General features: G+C 37.9%; 1 protein-coding gene across 3 annotated transcripts in view; it reads left to right on the forward strand.

The window, feature by feature from the left end:
- Positions 1-19,731, forward strand: part of ZBTB20 (zinc finger and BTB domain containing 20) — a 769,186-nt gene that overhangs the window by 410,774 nt on the left and 338,681 nt on the right. For all 3 annotated transcript variants that reach the window (XM_032594753.1, XM_030330006.1, XM_030330007.1), the window contains one exon: positions 4,259-4,306. The gene's annotated coding sequence lies outside the window, so the exon portion shown is untranslated. The remainder of the gene's footprint in view (positions 1-4,258; positions 4,307-19,731) is intronic.

Below are 19,731 nucleotides of genomic sequence, written 5' to 3' on the forward strand. Positions count from 1 at the left end.
TTAGAAATAAGATTGGAATATTGGGGTCACTAGCTCAAAGTCCTTTTTTCTGAGACCTGAACAACAACCAAAAGAGCTAGAGGGAATAAGAATGAAACTATTCTGGACATTAGAACTGTTTCTGTAAATGAGCTCTTTCTCTCTTTCCTCTGTTCCTCTTTTTTACCCACCCCTTTCCCTCCTTTCCTTTTCCTCCCTCCCCCTCTCGTTCCTTTCTTTTGAGTGCTATGAATTCATTAGATGGCATAGTGTAAATCAATAGTAAACGCTAACCGCCTACTCTGTACTCAGTTACGCAACATCACATAACCGGTACACAGAGACAAAAAGGGAAAAAGCACACACAGCCTTTACATTCAAAAGCTCTTGCATAATTTTACTTTTCCACAGCCAAAAAGAAAAAAAAAGGAAATAACAGATGGGGAAACTTACAGTTTTTTTTTCCCTTTTCTCAGACTGTTGAGGAGGGAGTTAGTTAACATCCGTGGCCATTTCTAGTTGCCCTAGGCTGCAGCAAAACATCCCATAATTGTCAGTGCCTCAAATGGCTTTAAACAGGATTTTGTGACCCACCATGATGTGGTAAATTTTCCAAGTAATATAAGACTGAAATTATTCTGAGGTGTTTAATGCTGACTTGGTTTTTACTTATTTTGTGAAAAATCAACAACATTTAAAGTATGAAATGAATTTTAAAATAGAGGATAAGGAAGACGGCTGTGTGTGTGTGTGTGTGTGTTTGTGTGTGTTTTCATTTGAAAAGTATCCTGATGTAATATTTATGTAAAAAGCCAGTTATATAAACCCTGTCTTTCTCGTGTCTTTTACTTTGGGGGCTGTATAAAGCTCTCATGTTTTTTTCTCATGACAAACTACATTCAAACTCCAAAGTCTTAATGAAAAAGAAAACATCTAGATGCTATAGCACACACTTAATTCAAACTCCGTATAGAATTTATCCTCTAAACAACAGTTCCACTTAAAAACTTGCAGTTTCTGGAATTTTCCTTTTGAACTTTCTGTCACACCATTCCCTGGAACACCTTTGGGTCCATTGCACCACCTTTATGTCTCCTAGTCCCTTTGTAGCCCTTCACTCCTTTCCTACACCCCCGTGTTTTCACTAGAATAACTCCCTTCCCAGCATGAGTGGGAACTCGGTGAGATTTGTGTGAAGTTTATCAGTCTTCCTTCCCTGTTACAATATTTTATTTCATTTAACGGACTCGTGTCCTCTGGGAATCAGACCTACACCTGATGAGGGAGGTTGGAGGACTTGTTGATTTTGTTTTATTCTTCCTTTTGAGTTTCTGCCTATTGAATAGTTATAAAATGGATGCCAAAATGGTAGAGAGAGCCTGACTAGGCATTGTCGGGTATCTGCTAGAGGAAGGTAAGAGCAGATGTATGAGGGGTACTTCTGGTGGTAGTTCTGATCGTTCTTAATGTAATCTGTGAGAAGGTGAAAACAGTCAAGGAAGAGGGCAGACGTGAGTAGAACTCTTGAGGCACTTCACCTCCTTGTATTTGAGGTCAATAACATTGCTGTAGGTCATACTTTCCTTCTGGATGGAAAAGGCAGATGAAATGGTTCATTTGATTTTACTGAAGGTAAGAGATGAGTGTTCCTTCACTTAAAAAAAAAAAGACTTAGGCTATTTCCTAGTTTGTTTACCTTTCTCTTATGTGTTAGCTATTAAATTTATGACTCCTTTTGTATGGGAAAATCTGGTGCATAAAGATAAAAATCAAAGCCAGGTGAATTTTGTCTGGTTTTTCAGGTTTCATTGCCTGAATTTGTCTCTCTTGCAACAACCGAGTGATCAAGAGGCTTGGGATTATCATGTCTCTGCATCTCTGATGATGGGGGCATCTTTAATTGTCTTAATGAATCATGAGTAAGCTAGGATATATTTTTAACCATTTATAAATACACTTCCTGGTTTTTGTCTTTAAAAAAATCTATGGCTCAGGTAGATTTGTTTATGGAAAAATAATGACAGTCAATCAGAATAGTCTTTCACCAGGAAAACATACTCCTATGTATATTTTTTCTAAGTGTCCCTCTACATGTGTTATAGCTGAGTTTAGATTCCAGTATACAATTCGGTTTGTATATACCTGCATCATGTAAAATACCATACTTTATAATACAATTTGAACATGATTATTTCTCAGTAACCAGCGCTCTGTAACACTCTGTATGCAGGGAACGATTTAAAAGACAACTTAGAACTCTTATCGATGAGCATTTTCTTGGTTGTCAAAATAGTTGGAAGCATGTATCATAAAAGAAATAGAGGAAAATGTGTTGAAGTAAAATATCTTTGAACTTTTTTTCTGCCTGTTTCTCAGAATAGTTTTCCATTTTCATCTCGGTGGGTTTTTACACTCTCTGGACCATACTTAGGGCAGAATTGACCTTCCGGCGTCCAATGGCTGCCAACTAATTCCGTTCAGCCTTCATTTTCAGTTGTAACCAGGGCCCTGGAAACAGGCCACTTCTAGTTTTTCTTTTGTAATATGGGATCCAGGCTAAGAAGGGCTAGCAGGCCTACGCCTTATGTTCCCAGGACATGCGAGAAGCTAGGGAGAGTTTTAAACATTTTCTCATTTTTCAGAAGTCCTTCACAACACTTTCAACCTAACTTCTCCTTGCTATTGGCATTAGTAATAGATATTTTTAAATGCTGTGACAAGACCCTTAGCCACTGATTTACCTTTCCGAACAGAATTACTCTAGTTGTGCATATAGTAGCATATAGTAGCCCCTTCATAAATATTTTACCACGTTTTTATGAGCTGATGAGGGACCTGCTGTGGCACTTTCCTCCCAGTGCTTATGCAGGTGAGCAGTAAGCCACGAGAGGAGTAAAGGGATAAGATGAAGTCAAATGCAGCACTCAAGTCCCAGCAATGGACAGATCACCCCATTTTGTAAGAAACCCCTTATTATCCTGCCTCTGTCTTTATAAAAGTAGCAAATTGCAGAAGGCAATTTTGTGTATTTCCTAGAGGTCCTTTTCATTGGTCAGTGCTGCGAACAGTGGGTCATTTAAAAAAACATAATTTTTGGCAAGCTACTTTGGTGGTTCTCATTAAGTTTCATATGCAGATGTGTCAGGAACTTAGGAAATTCTGGGTCTGAAACATTTTCCTCTTGCACTGTGCTACAGGGTCCTTTGAATCTTGGCTTTTCTCATTTTCCCTGGACAATTATTTTTTAGATTTCTTTTATTTATATAAGTCTTAGGATGATGAATATAGACAAATTTATATAGTTTTTCTTTTACGTAGTTTCATTACTTTTAGTTGCAATAATTCCAGATCTTTCTAAATCTATGTTGGCTTCTGTTAGTTATGCTGGTTATTTTCAAGGCGTCATTCTGGTGGTGATATTGGGGGTGGGAGGTGATCTCTGATAAACCATCTATGGCTTCTAAATTATAAAAGCAGAGGAAAAAACAAGCATGTGGAATTATTGATAGACTGCTGCTTGTTAGGCAAGCAGTTTTTAAAATGCAGATTATATAATATTGGGGGATTTCGTTGCTCCACAGTAGAAGCTTTTTAAATGTTAATTTGGGGTTTGTTTTGTTGCTCTGTGACTTAGCATAAAAGGTTTTGGTTTTAAAAGGTTTCAGTTGACTCGTTCCATTTGTCTTACAGGACTTGGAATATAATACTATACATTTATTTATGCTCATGAAGGAGAATAAGGCCAGTAACTCACAACTCATGAAACCAGGGGGTAAATAATCCATAACTTGCTCTCCCACCACTGCCGCAATATTTATATCCAGAACACAAGTAACAAGCAACCAAAAACAAGAAGAAACCAGTTTGTTTTTATTTACAAAATGTTTAATCAAAAGTACAGTAAAGTTCAAATGGAGCTGCAAATCCTGGTGGTTCACAATGGTTTGATTTATTTTTTCAAACAGACCATGGATAATTAACCATAAAACATAACTTTCCCAATACAAGTTACAGTGCATTTGCAGAAATGGGCAGCAAGTCTTTCACAACTAGTTGCAACTGGCTGGAGCCCTTCGAGCTGAACATGCAGACCGTTGCACGCATCACCTTCTCAGCACACCCTTGTATGTTCCTTCCAAAAGGAAGCATCCTTTACTCTTCATACAGTGTCACCGAGGCACCGTCCCAATGTGAGAGGCGAATGGGTTATTTTACATGATCACCGTGTTGTCGTACATTTATTAAATACCCAGGGTTGACCGTATTCTTTTCATTTCAGAATGTTTCACCATCACTAACTGGATATTTCTCACAACATTGCTGTCTGGTAAGTAACTTTCATTATTTCTAAATGACAGTCTAGAATATTGTGGTGCAAAGAAGTCAAGTACACCTCTCCCAGCCTCTGAAAGAATTCAACCTGAAGGCTGTGGTGTGTCCACCACCTCCAAGTACTATTTGAACAGAACGTATTTTGACATTGGTGAACGGTACATATTTTATATCCAGTTTGTTCATTTGAAATACCATCATTTAGAATGATAAGACATGTGATCCCAAGTACCTACGATCACAGATTTCAACGAACGTTTCACAATGATTTTGCTACGCAGAGGTGGAAGCATTCAAAGGCCTTGTTTGGCAGGCTCTCTGGAGATATATATTTCCAAAGGAGACGCCTCAATGGACGTCTCCATGTGGATATTTTCCATGTGGAACATCGGACGCTTTGGCATTAAACAAACAAACACAGAACCTTCCAAACACATTTTGTGATGCTTTCAACTACTTATTATTATTCTATGATAGACGAAACATTTGAAATGCATTCGCTTCATTTGAACCAATCTGAAAATCAGACCTGATTGCTCTTGTGCACACCCACAAATGGAAGAGGATAAATGTCCTTTAGGAGCACGAATATGGATAGCCACCTTTTTAATGAATTAATAGGGCCAAGACCAGAGCTGCAAGTGAGCCTCGCTTTGAAAACTTTGAGGTCTACATGTCTTTTAGTGGAAATTTGTGAAGTTTCCGGAAGGTTGGGACTGTGGCCTTCTTGATTTCTTGAGATGTCAGTGGCTGAGAGGAAGAGTGCAGGTCGGGACTGAGGGTATATTCGCAGAGCATCATCAAGTCAGAAAGAGCATAAAAGCTGAATTTGTAGAGGTTGGCCTGCCCTGAAATGAGAGGGAGGAAGACGAAAGGGGGTGACTTGCTTGGCATCTGATGAGACTCTGTCTGGCTCCAGCCAGGCCGAGTTAGTCATGAACATCATATTCATCCAAACTTTTAAAAGTTACACTCTTGACTTCACTTTATATGAATGTGCATAAAATGGGGAAAATAATCTCTTGGGGCAATAAAGATAGCTTTCTAACAGGGACTTTCTGTATCCATGGCACATAATCCATAGCTGTCGCTGTATTTTTGTTCCTAATTCTGTCGCACATCTACCTCTGAACATATCCATCTCACCAGCGAAGGCCTCAAGCCTTTAGGATTGTAACTATCCCCACCACCCCATGTGCATTCCCACGCTTTATTTGTTACACTGACTAAAAAGAAACGCGCGCGCGTATCAGTGTGAGCGGCCTGAGTCCAGGGACAGGCTTATTTGGTAACTTTAATTTGTTGCTCCCATTGCTTTCATGGCTAAAGGATCTCCTCACAAAATGGCCTGAATTTCACACTCTTTCTGGCTTGCAGAGAAGCTGGTTCCTCCCCTATTTCTGTCCAACACACAGAAAGCTCTTTATGTTTCTATGATCAGATAAAATCTGTATTGACGTTTCTTTTCCTGTGGGTGTATTTCGCTTCTAGGTATGAAGATTTAAAGTATCTGGGCAAAGCTGTGTGTTTGCAGTTTCTCTGTTTTTAGTGAAAAGCTCCCTGGGAAAGGAGAGCACATCTTATCCAGTAATGAATAAATATTTATTTTCATTTTAAAATGATACATGTTCATTAAAAATAATTTGGAAAAACACATAGGAGTAAAATGAAGAAAAATACAAGTAATTATTTCTATAATTTAAATCCAATCATTAGTAACCATTTGATGTATTTCTTTACTCTCATTTTTTCCCTGAGGATATATATATTTTTAAAAACATGCTGTAAACATACTTTCTACAGAATTTCAAAATTTAACCTAAGAATTTTACATGTAATTACATGGTTCTTATAAACGTCATTTTACGAATGTGTGTGTGTGTGTGTGTGTGTGTGTGTGTGTGTGTGTGTGTGTATATTCATTCCTGAAGAGGAATTGCTTATTTAACCTAAGTGTCCGACAAGAGCATTTTGGGTGTTTTGTTTTACTTTTCACATTTCCACAATATCTTGCATACAAAGAGTAGATGAATCAATCAAAATCAATCAATAATGAGTAAAAGAATGAACGTTTAAATCAGTATGTATTTTTGAATTTTTTATTATGAAAACTTTCAAATACACGAATGTAGACATTACTACAGCGAACTCCCATGTACCCATCACTTAGCTTGCACAATGATGAACTTATGGCCTGCCATTTTCCCATTCTACTACCATGTTACTTTGAAGCAAACCCCAGACATCACAGCATTTAGTCCATAAATATTTTGGGCCCACAAGGACATTTTCATATGTTAATGTTATAAATATTGAGATAAATAGTTCTAATCATTATATATAGGAGTATTTTTCTTCTGAGTATACTGCCATTATGTTTCCTAAAATGTAACAATTGATTAGAAAATCTCAGCAGAGTGTTTCGTAATATTCTTAGATGCATCTGTAAGCCAAAGCGCAATTTGGTTGACTAGAGAGACATTTCACACATTTGGCTAGGTTTCATGGGGGAACTTTTCTTTGACATTTTTTTTTACTTGCCTCAAACTTAGGATGATAATTTGCTGCTAGTTCTGTAAAGCATTAGTTAGACTCATGACGGGATATACACTGTGTTATATACAATTCTGTATCTGAGGTGAAAGGAAAACATAGTGCTCTGACTAGAAGTCCAGCATGGTTACAGCCAACCCATAGTGGATCAATGTGGCCAACCTACTTAAACCAGACCTAACACTGGATTTAAAAGTATCGGGTTTTTTAAAGATATATTGGCAGAAAGGAAAGGTTTCTTCCTAAGAGGGCATTTACAAAGTCTGAAAAGGGAGGAATTATATATTAATAGTCTGAATAATTAAAAAAAAGAAAAGCACTGTGTTTGGGGAAGTGAGGGTCAAAGGAGATGGTTCATTGTATAAAAAAGGGCACTCCGTATGTTGCTTATATGTATTGTTTTAGTTTACTCTAAGAATGTTTAAAGAATCTAGTTTTCTGTTGCTAGACTAGATCCTTTACACACAGAGCTCCACAGATGATGAGGGCTCTGGGCAAATTAGGCTCTCCATAGAGAACCTATACTTAGGGTTTAGTCCTGCTCGCCGTCTTTGAATTGCAGTCAGTGACGGTTCAGTAGCAGTGTGTTGTCCAAAAGGTGTATTCCACTCATCAGAAATTCAGGATGTGAGTAACTATGTAACATACTGCATCAGTATAAACTGGATTTATGTGTTACTCAGGTCTATTTAATCTTAGGAGCACATTTTCCATTGGCCTCGAAAGTGAGTAGCTAGAATATTGATGTGCATAACCCTTGGGGAAGAAAAAAAAAAAGAGCTTCTCCAACTACACTAAATCTCTAGAAAAATATGACGGCTTACAGTATGGACACATACAAAGTATTTTCAGCCAAAGTTGGTAGAGGAAAGCACATTTGAAAAAAAAAAAAAGAAAGAAAAGAAAAGAAATAACATAAGCAATAAACTATCCCAAGCAAACAGAATGCATCTGTAAAATTTGCCAGACTGGATGGTGTAAACAATGCAAACTTTTTTCTTTCCATTTCATTTTTCCCCTCGGTCTTCTGATCCTCTCTATTTCTCCTTTACCCTGATCTGACATTACTACCATTAAAATGTCCTCAAAAGGTCAGGAAACAATCTGATAGCTTGGCATTGAGCCAGGCATTCTAAGGAAAGAGGTAGGAACTAGCCACTATTTTAAAGCTGCAAAGACATTTTACCATACCCCATAACACCCATATTGTAAAACAGCTAACCTTTTCATCATTATTTTTAAGATTGATATTAACAACAAGACAAGTGAAATAAAGGCATAAGTCTTCACTTCTTCCTGCATCCTTTTCTTATGTGTGTTAATTATATAGCTCATGTCATATAAACCAGAATATAAACTGCCTTTTAAAGATAAGAATAAGTTTGCCCTTGGTTCTCTCTAGCTAATGTATTATACACTGCACCCAAGTGAACCATCAATGCCTCATTCCGATAATAACTATAATAATAATTATTATTATTAATGATAGTGTTTGCTTCTTGATATGTGTATGAGGTTTCCTTATGCTTGGCCTTTGGGTCTGGTGTTTGTTCAATTGTTGTTACATTTGTGACTGTATGTACCCTGAAGCTATAAAACAGCATTTCTTGGAATAAAGTAGTACTCCATATCCTCTACACCTTTCCCCCTGTGTAAGTTCAGAATCATTGGTGGATGATTCTGCTTGTATAAGGCAGAGAATCCTTTGCAAATGCCTGCATCAAGCCAGGATTTTCATTTTAGACCAAAGACACAGATAGTTGCAAAAGGGAAAAAAAAGCGGTTTATTTATATCATCAGATCCATGTTTCCCGAAGTTGGTGTATTTTCTGGATAAACTTTATTGGATATGTAATACATCATCATGTGCAATTACCATAAGGACGAATTATGACATTCTCTGAGTGAGATACTGGGTGATCCTGCTTTACCTGGAGTGATGAGGGAAGATTGAATACCCCATTCAAGACAGACATTCAAGATGATTTTGCAGCCAGCGCAGTCACTTTACATGGGAAATGCTGAAGAGAAGGCTTAACTTTCTCTTCCTTCATTAGAAATTACTCAAAGCCTGTGATATAAACAACATACTTTGGAGATGGTCTTCTCTTTGGGAGACTGCTCCATTTGCAAACCATGCTAGGGTCCACAGGGAATTGGTTCTGTGTGTTCTGTCCTCTTGTGTGAAATATTCTTAACATGCTGTTGATATATACTTTTTGGCCAAAAGTAATTTACTTTTTGGTTTTTGATGACCACTCTGTGAATCAACCTAATGTATTTGTGATGTGGGGAGCTGTAACCTCTGAACACTCAGTTTAAAGACTTTTATAATGAATTATTTAAGGACATTTTAGCCCTTAACTGTTTCTCTGTCCACAAACAAGTTGATTGGTTAATCATGTCTTGTTTATTTTTATTGTTGTTGTGGTACACGTTGTACATAAAACAGGAACGAGGCTATTTGTAAGAGCTAATTATAATGGCAAAATTTTACTTTCTCTAACTGTTCTCTAATTTTCTAATGTTTCATTATATCAAGACCTGCACTCTAAGAAGTATGTTTCAGGTTTGCTAGGGAAATAACAGAAGAGAAAGATAAATCCAGTTCTATAAAGTGATGTCAAGCATAATTTAGCACAACTGCCAATATCAATAGTTCATTCAAGCCCTAGTCCTCCACTCCTGGAGGACTTTGATTTCTGGCCATCCTTTGATAAAGATCCAGAGCAAGGAAGAAACAGAGACTAATTTTGAGACTCTTGGAGGTCTATCTTTTAGGAGGAAATGATGGTTCTAGCGGATTCTTAGGAGCCCAAGTTACTTCTGACATGGCTTCTATAGCTCTTGGTGGAATCAGAACTCACAGTTTTCTGTAGATAGAATAAAAAACCCAGAGGCTGAGTCCTTAAGACATTCTCCATGCCATTCTTTGAACAAACTTTTGCTAATGCTTACTATGTGACAGGTAAATGTGAACTCACTTACCCTTTCTTCTCTCCTTCCTTCCCTCCTTCCTTCCTTCCCTCCTGCCTTCCTTCCCTCCTTCCTTCCTTTCCTCCCTTTCTCCTTCCTTCCCTCCTTCCTTCCTTCCCTCCTGCCTTCCTTCCCTCCTTCCTTCCTTTCCTCCCTTTCTCCTTCCTTCCCTCCTTCCTTCCTTCCCTCCTAACTCCTTTAATTTTTTTTCTCATTTAAGCACGGAGAAGTTTCCTTATAGATTGCTAAGGGCCCTGTGCATATTTGCATGAAGCCAAAGATTCTGTCCCTTCTAGGAACTCTGGTTGTCAACCGGTGATCTTGCCTTTGTCTTTTCTCATAGTTCTGCCTGTGGCGCCTGTCACTAGCAGTCAAATAAGGACAATTTTACCATTCTCTCCTGCTGCTCTAATTTTTTTTAGTGCCGGTACATGAATTTGTTATTCTTTATAATTCCCTTTGAAGTTGGAAATCCAAGGGGAATCTAAAACCGACCAGATGTTTCTGCTGCTGGAGAGGGAAGAGAGTAGGATTAAGTTTAACAAAAACTTGGTCTCTAGGAAGAAAAATCATTTCAGCTGGAAATCATCTTTAAACGCACTCATTTGCTACATATCTGTTCGTTAATTTACATTTACTAGTCCTTTGTAGACAATATCGCCTGTCAATTTACTCAGGAAAATTCGTAAATTTTGTGAATAGACTCATGCTGTGGTTTGCTCAGGCCTACGTCCCCTTTGGAGTTTTAGCTCTTTCCATTGCTCTGCATATTCCCCTCGCGTGCTTCACAAGGAGGGTTGTCTGTGACTGTTGTTGATGTTGCTGAAGGATCACCATCATGTCACATCAGGCTGAGAGGCCGGTTCTGCAAACTGTTTCAAGAGGGTGAGGTCAATGCAGCCTGCGGTTAGGGAGGGAAGGGAAGGAGATTTGCCAGAATGCTTCTCCTTTATGGAGAACTTCATCCACTTTAGGGATATGTAGATCAAAACAAGAATAAGACTGATGAAGACCTTCAGGGTAAAAAAGGAAAGTTTTGTCGTCCCTCAAGGATTCAGTTGATGTTGCAGACAGCATGAATAAACAGATTGGGAGATGAAAAATGGTAGAGAAAGTGAAGTATATGAAGGCACAAGAGAGAAAAGGGCATCTGTGCAATGACGTTTATAGGGCCTCTCTGACTGGACATCCAAAGCTTCAGGCCCCGGTACAAGTGGGAAGAGCGACTGAAAAATTAAATTAGAGGAGAGTCTCAGAAACCAATCAGAACGTTTTGGTGGTTTGCTTAGAACTTCACAAAAGCACTGGATTGCAGAGATGCATTTTTATTTGCTCACTTCCTTCTCGGTACCTGTCCTGCTGGGTCCTGGCATCACTAGTAGGGTTTCCCAGGTTTCCCGAGGTTTACTAGGAGGACAGAGAGATCTGCGGATAACTACTTTACACCCCTTCCTTTGCTCCGTGGATTAAACGTTTGGAAACCTTTTCCACACCTCATGAGGGAGGAATACTCACAACCCATAGTTTCTATTGCCCCAGCCTATCTTCATTTTAAATAGAAAGTCTGAGTCCTCAGTAATTATATTAAGCTTCTTAAGCAGCACATATCAATTGCATATACCATTTTAAGCATTTTTTTCAGCCTCTCAAAAGAGAGTAGGGGAAGAGACAGAGAGAAATCACTTAGCAGCTGATTCACTTATTTTAAGCAGCTTTCCCCATTTTAAAATATAAAAAATTCAGGTCCTGGAACATTGGGTGATTTGAATGTTCTGTAAGGATTTGAAAAAAGATTTTTAAAATATCATATGTTCTACATTCAGGGACCCGGATTTTCAATTTAGTTCTAAAAGGAAAAAACAGGTTGAAATAAGGGAGTTTCAACCTAAACAGTCTCTCTTCTTTCTTTTCATTATTATTAATGAAATAATTATCATTTATATAATATATTATTATTATTATTATTATTATTATTAGTCAAATGGTATGAAAAGCATTTATGTTGGTCTCACTGCTGTGACAGAGCTTAACCTAATAATCCAAGACTTGGAACTTGGTGTTTCAATAAAGGAAACACTGTTTGAGATATTTTCCATTCAAACCAGCATCAAAAGTTTTTAATTAACACCATCAGAAATTAACGGACTACATGCAGGACAGGGTTCCTCCATGCCCAACTACCGGGAACAAGACAGCAAGCGGGACCCAGTGTGTGTGTTTTTGTTTTATAGTGTATTTTTATTTACTCACTGAGGCAGAGTCTGAGCTGCACACAGTGTAGCGGACCCACAAGAGTGAAACCTGAAAGGGCTGCTCAGCTCCAGCAGTTTCATTCTGCTCACTGATGATTGTCCTGAGTTCTTTGTGGTTGTAATTGGTTAGAAAGTTTGAAATTAGCAAGTCCTTGTCAGCCCCTGAAAGCTTTGAAATCACCAGGCTTGGTACAGCTATCAAGCCCACTGAAGCCTAATCGCCTGTTGGGTGAAGAGCCTCCGAGCAGTGGGTGCCCCGTCCTCAGGCTTTGCCCCAGTGGCACTTCCCCAGCTTCTGGAGCTCTCCGTCCTAGACAGTGGCTTTGTTTGAAGCCCTTTCTTTTCCATCACTGAAGCCTCTTTGGGGATGAACAGATTATGGCCTGACTAATGGTGGGGGAAGTGAGCACAAATGGGAGAAAGAGTGAAACAGAGGTTCAAGGGAATAGAGAAGAAGAAAGAGGATGAAAAAGCACAAAAGAAAAAGGAAGTGGGATACAAGATGGAAAGAGCTTTGGAAATATTGACATTTGGTTTCTGTGCAACTGGATTTGATGTCTCAGGATGGAACCCACTGACAGAGCCTAAATGGTCTGTGGGGCTTTTCTTTCTTTGTTTTTTTTCAGAGCTTTTTTTTTTTTTAAGACTTGCCTATCATTGTCACAGGGAGACCACATATGTTCATATAAGGGACCATTAGCTACCTGCCACCACCACCACCACATTTTCTAAGGATTAGGAATACAGTTCTTTCCCTTATACATTATGATAAAAGAAAGAGGGGTCTATCAATTCTCCGGTCACCACAGAAGTATCTATTGTTTAACCTTATGCTCTGGGCCCCCGAACCAAATTTTCTCCAGCAGACTCCTACCCTGATTGGTGAATTGCACAAAAAACTCCCCTTCACGTTTATAGCAACACAGGAACTGCTTGCGCAGGGTTACCTAAAGTGGGTATTGTCAGCAATGATGAAACGTTTATGGAAGCTTAAAGGTCTGAATAACTTCCTATAAACCTTCTCATTTACACTGAAAGCCTTCAAGCTTAATACATTTAGGTACAATATTTAATCTTTACCCATTTCTTCTCCACTTTAATACAAAACAAAACAACAAAAAATGCAAGCCAAATACAGCAACGTAGATATTACTGCCATGAATTCAGAGTTCAGGAAGTTTTTCAATAGGCCCAGTCATGACAAAATGATGCAAAAATGTACCACCATTTTTGGAAAATCTCCTTAAAGCAGTTCAAAGATTTCTTCCCTGAAACACAGGGAGATCGATACATATCAACTTCTAGGGGATAATTGGTGAATGAGTGTCAGGATTTTCACAAGAACTGCTGAGTCCAATCTTGACATTCTAGCCAGAGAATCAGGTAAGCCGATTAGCAAATCATCATTTTTCTATTTCTTACCTGGGCAGTGTCAGGATTTACTGTCGCAAAGTTTGACTTCTTACAGGAGTCAGAGACACTTTATGTGGAATATAATTAGTAAAAAGATGTCATTCTAACCTTCCCCAGACCATCCTTTAGGGGCTGCTAGATCAGGCTGCAGTATAGTGTGCCCCACTCCCCAGAAGTCTTTAGAAGCTAGTCTAGCAGATATGGCTGACACTTACCTCAGCCCTTCACCTCACCTCTGATTTCTGCTACACTTGGAGCAGTTCTGTGTTAGCCCAGACTTCCACATCAGGAGTGTTTTTCCCAGGATCTTTTCCATGGCTAGGGGAGCTCAATAAATCTACACTGGATTGGGGAAATTGGGTTGGCAGCTTAATAATGCCCTGGGAGCATAATGGGAGAAACTCTCTAACAGAACTGGAGAAAAAATGTTCCAGCCTGTTTCTTTCAGATGGGTGACTCTGGAGGCATTATGTACAAGTCTCAGAGATGCAAGTGGAATTATGCTCCAGTTGGTAAACTGGTGTTACTTTGACACATTTTTATCATTGCCTTGTTTTCCTCTGTGAGTCACCAATCTCTCCTTCACACCTGCCTTCTGAGATCACCTTCCAAATTACAGCTTGTACCCAGGTCCTTGTTGAAAACTCTTCTTTGGAAAGATCCCCAAATGAGACAGGTACTCAGATTTTTTGTTTGTTTGTGTGTTTTAATTAGTCAGGTCACAGCATATTCTTCTCTATTGTCTACTACCTATAGTGAATTATTGCCCATTCATAGCCTGGTTCCCAAAGTCAAATAGATGCCCAATTACTCGCATCAATAATTGTTAACACTTGGAGAGACATTGTTTTATTCATCTGTGGTCTCCTGTACCTAGCACTGTCTTGACACATAGTAAGTGCTCAGTTAATGTTTGTTGGATGAGTGAATAAGTTCATAATTTATACCAATGACTTTTATTGTCAGTAATAAGAAATACTGGTGTTTCAATCAAGCATGAGATGTGTTACAGTAAATTTGTTATGAATAGTACATTTATGAAGTACATGTATTTAATTTACTCTTTTAAAGATTAAATTAAAACAATATTTTTCCTATATATAGTTACCCTCACATACTTGTGTTTTCTTTTTTTTTTAATGCTTATTTATTTTTGAGAGACAGAGAAAGACAGAGAACAAGCAGGGGAGGGGCAGAGAGAAAGGAAGACACAGAATCTGAAGGAGGCACCAAGCTCTGAGCTGTCAGCACAGAGCTGGACACGGGGCTCAAAATCACAAACTGCGAGATAATGACCTGAGCCGAAGTCGGACACTTAACTGACTTAGCCACTCAGGAGCCCCTTGTGTTTTCTAACATGCTTTATTAAGTGGGAACCAATGGGTAATATTTTAGTTTGGACTCCAGAAATTGCAAATAACTCTAGATAAACCCATGAGAATGTGTTAAAATCTAAGTATCATCTTTCTCATACCTCAAGGTGGGGGGAAAAGGTTGAGGACTTTAGGATCATACTGTAGGAAGGGTGGCAGTATCTGCTCCCATTTGAAATATCTGATCGAGTTCAACAGGCTTTTGAATGGCTCTTGTTTGGGGATAGTTGTTTCTATGTCCATGTGAATCCAGTCTGGAGTAAAACATGGTGAAGTCTTATTTGTGCCTGTTTTCTAGACAGAAACATAAGATCCACAATATGTATAATCAGCACCAGGGAAGAGTCCAGCTTCTGTGATAGAAATGAATTAGGCTCCGGAACACAAATAATAATGAGATGGAAAGTTTGAAACTCTCTTTATGCTTCTTAATGTCCAAGACGATGGATATTTTAAAGCTATTTCCAGAGTGTGGTGACCAGGAAGATCACCCTAACACCACAAGCCTCCTCCTTATAACCCAATGACCCAATCTGGACTGAAGAATGTGAAGGATAAAGAATACTACAAGAAAAGGCACCTCAGTTTTCCAACTAGTCTATTTTGTCCGCATTGGAGTACCAAAGGACCTGATGTTTCATGTTAGTTATATTCCTGTGGGAAGAAAACTGTTTCCTTCCCTACTTTTCAAAAATGTTTTAAGCTTTTATTCTGAGAAGATAAGCTTTGAGCAATTACTGAATTTGCCCCCCAAAAGAAACAAGTATCTGCCTCAGAAAGAAATGGTGATTCCCATTTACATTCTTAGCATCTGTTGTGATACCTGGGGAAATATATAAAGTTATAAACATTTAAAAACATATTCTTCAAGAAAAGTCAACTATCTTATCTGCTGTTTTTTCAAAGTGGCCTTATTTGAAATTTTTACTATGCCTTCCAGCATAATGTTCTAAATTCTCTCATCTTTTCTGTAGTGGTTATTGATCAACTGCCTAGGAAACCTCTTTCCATACTAGTGTTTTCCAGAAAATATAAGCTCAATTATGAAAGATCCAAAATGAGGCTCAGAAACAGTGACAGTAATTGGTAATGTGGTTTGTGGGCTGAAGAGTTCGTGGTCTTAACCAGTGTGTAATTTGCCACATTATGTGAGATGGTTATGGATCCCCTCAAGGAGGCCTAGTGATAGCTGGAGCCCAAGGGTTGGTCTTTTATAGCCCAACAGAGCCTCCTCCAAAGCTCCAAATCTCTCCTAGTGTATCCTAGTGACCAGGACAATATTACCCTTTTCTATGCATGTCTGACCTGAAAAAACTTGAGAAGTACTAGTGTTATGGACTGAATATTTGTATCTTCCCAAAATCCATATGTAGAAGCCCTTCCCCTTACCCCCATGTGATGGTATTAGCACGTAGAGTCTTTGGGGACTAATTAGGTGTAGATGAGGCCATGAGTGTGGAGCCTGCATGCTGGAGGCTCCTTTTAACAAGAGGAGGAAACACCAGAACTTCCTCTCCCTGTGCCATATGAAGACATGGTGAGAAGGTGGCCATCTGCAGACTGGAAGGAGGCCCCTCACCAGAGCTCAATCATGCTGGCATCTTGGTCTTGGGCTTCTCATCCTCCAGAACTGAGAAAAATAAATTTCTGTTGTTTAAGCTACCAAGCCTATGGCATTTTATGATGGCAGCCTGAGCCAACTAAGACAACTAATCCAGTGGATATTAGTGAAGAGTAGATGAAGTATCAAAAAGAGAAAATAGACAAATAAAGACAAGTTTGCTATTAGCTGCAATTCAGAAAGTGAACTTATATGTAAGGCTTTCCATAAGGGCTACCAGGTTATAAGTTTATCAGTATATATGTTCATCCAAAATGCACTGAGATGCTACATTTACACTGTTGGAGGGGGACTCTAGTACTAGTCATTAGTAGGCATGTTTGTGTATGTGTATCCATCTATATCTATATCTGTATCTGTATCTGTATCTGTATCTATATCTATATCTATCTATATATCTCTATCTATATCTATGACTGGGAATATATGCTCACCATTAACTGGATTTGTCATCTGATTTGTGTACGGGGCCCATTTCTTTTGACTCTTCTGTCTTTTACATGAATTGTTTCATTATAAGATAAAGATAAAAATTGTAATCAAAATTATTTCCATTCTTAGTTGCAGAGTGTCTCCCCTGTTTGTGGCCATTTCCTACATATGGCTATTGTTATCTGTCCTCTGTGCCTTCACTACTCAGAGTATAGAAGTATTAGTAAAATCAGTATCACCTAAGAATTTGTTTGAAATACAGAATCTGAGGCCTCATTCCAGACCTACTAAATGAGAACATGCGTTTTAATAAAATCCTAGATGATTTTTCTGTGCAGTGAAATGTGAAAAATACATACATGGCTAACTAAAAAGCATAGTAACTTCTCCTCTTATGAACTTTCAACTGACAACCATTTTATATATATATCTGTGTGTATGCACCAATATCTATAGCTATGTCTATATCTATATCTATATGCTATCTGTGATGGCAGGTTTTCTACACTTGTGTGTGTATGCATATATATATATCTGTCTCAGGATATATATGGCATTTGGGGTGTGTGTGTGTGTCTATATATATATATATATATAGAGAGAGAGAGAGAGAGAGAGAGAGAGAGGGAGAGAGGGAGAGAGAGAAGAGAAATATCTATATAGAGAGACAATATGTATACTATATATAGATAGATATAGATATATAATACATACGTGTCTGTGCATAGTATACACACACACACACACACACACACATTATAAAACCTGCTACCACAGATTGCATTAATAGTTGTTTGTGTACTAGTTTGCTATTGCTGTGATAATGCTACATAACAAATAACCCCCAAATTTAAGTAGCTTATAATTGTAAACATTTATTTCTCACTTATAGGTCTATGTGGCATCTGGGTACCACTATTTTAGGCTGCATTTGGTTTCATATCTTCTCTACATGCTTTTCATTCTGGGACTCAGGATGAAGAGACCAGATACTTGAGACAAAGTTTTCTTATTCCAAATTCCATGGGCATAAGAAGTCAAGCCAAATCACTACTCATGGCATTTCTGTCAACATTCCATTGGTCAAAGCAAGTAACTTGACCAAACTCAAAGTTAGGGTACAGGGATACATACTCTCTTCCCCACATTAACACACACTACTGAGAGTTATGCTAAAATCATGAGTTTTGTGTGGATGTACAGCTCTGTTGCAGAAAGAGTGTGAAGAATTTGAGAAAATCAGTCTTCCATATATGGTATTGGTTTGGACTCAGAAACAAATGGCTTACACAGTTGCATTAAGCAACTTAGGAAGCCTTGACGTGGTAGAGCACCTGTGTGTGTATGTGTGCTCAAAACACATTTGCAATCACGGTATCTCTAACCACCCTCCAGACGTCTTCTTCATAGATTACTTGTGAATTCCTCGTAAAGATAAGCAATGAGTAGAGAATAGGGTGTCAGAGAAAACACACTAAGTTAAAAATGAGGGGCCTTGGGTTCTACTCAAGCTATATCTCTAAGCAAGTGTGGAATCTTACACAATTCTATGAATGTTGTTGCTCAGTATTGTATCAACCAATCAGGAATGTTCCTGTCCCAGCTATTCTTTTTTATTTTTCTTATTATGAAAAGCATATATAAGCATGGTAAAATATATAGAATAAAATACAAGAGGACAATTAAAATCATCCACAATCACTCAGAAATAATTTCCTTTTAAACTTTTTGGGGATATAGCTTTCTATTTGTTTTTTTTTTCTGTGCCTTTTTATTTTTGGTAAAACACGATATACACTGTTTTGAATCATACTTTGTTACTTAAAATCTATATTATAAGTCACATGCAGTACTGTTAAATACTTTTCAACACCATTTTAATACTAACTTACTGTATTATACATTCACTACCTATTTTGTGTAATCAGATATTAAGTCTTTAAAAAGCAAAATATACCTTAAAATAAAGTATTATTTTTATCACAATTATAAAACTTTAGAAATTGAAGAAAAAGAAGGACGGTAACATTTAGGAAAGGCCTACTCTGTGCCATGCTCTATTCTTGGAACTTTATTTAAGCTGTCTCATTTAATAACATTTAGCCTGATGAGCAGTATACATGATGGTGAACTTCTCTAGGCTGTAGTCTAACTGCACACCCAGTTACTAAGTTTGTTACTTTGTGAAAGTTTATTGTCTTCTCTTTGGCTCAGTTTCCATGCTTTAAAGTGATAACAGCAATAATAATAGCACTCACCTCCCAAAAAATGTTGTAAGGATTAAATGAGTGAATACATCCAAAATGTTTAGAACAGTAGTAAATATTCAATAAATATTAACTATCATTTCTGTCTTTTGATGCCTACATTAAAGTCTCCCATAAAGCCTTTCATTAAAATATAAATCCACATTTATTTCAACTTCTTTGGGTATAAGTAGGTTCTAAGAAGTAATTTAATATAAATGGAAAACACCAACTAAGTAAGAGCTCTAAATTGTTTTTAATACTGGCTCCCAGCCTCTTAATAGTATGGCCTCTGGGAATTTAGTTACGATTCTTACATTCAGTTATGTTTTTATTTAAAATGGATAAATACTAGCCATTTTAGTGTTTTAATGAGGATTTAAGTGAGATAATATATGTTTGGAATCTACTACCTTGCCTAGACAATAAACAGATCTCTAAGTGTTAGTCTTTTTTCCCTTGTATTGCTATGAAATTGTTTTATTTCCTTTCAGTAGCATCTCTGGGCAGGTGATTCATCTATTTTTGCCAGTATCACAAGCACTCTCATATTA

This window comes from Lynx canadensis, chromosome C2 (genome assembly GCF_007474595.2).
Source record: "Lynx canadensis isolate LIC74 chromosome C2, mLynCan4.pri.v2, whole genome shotgun sequence".
NCBI classification, from domain to species: Eukaryota; Metazoa; Chordata; class Mammalia; order Carnivora; family Felidae; genus Lynx; species Lynx canadensis.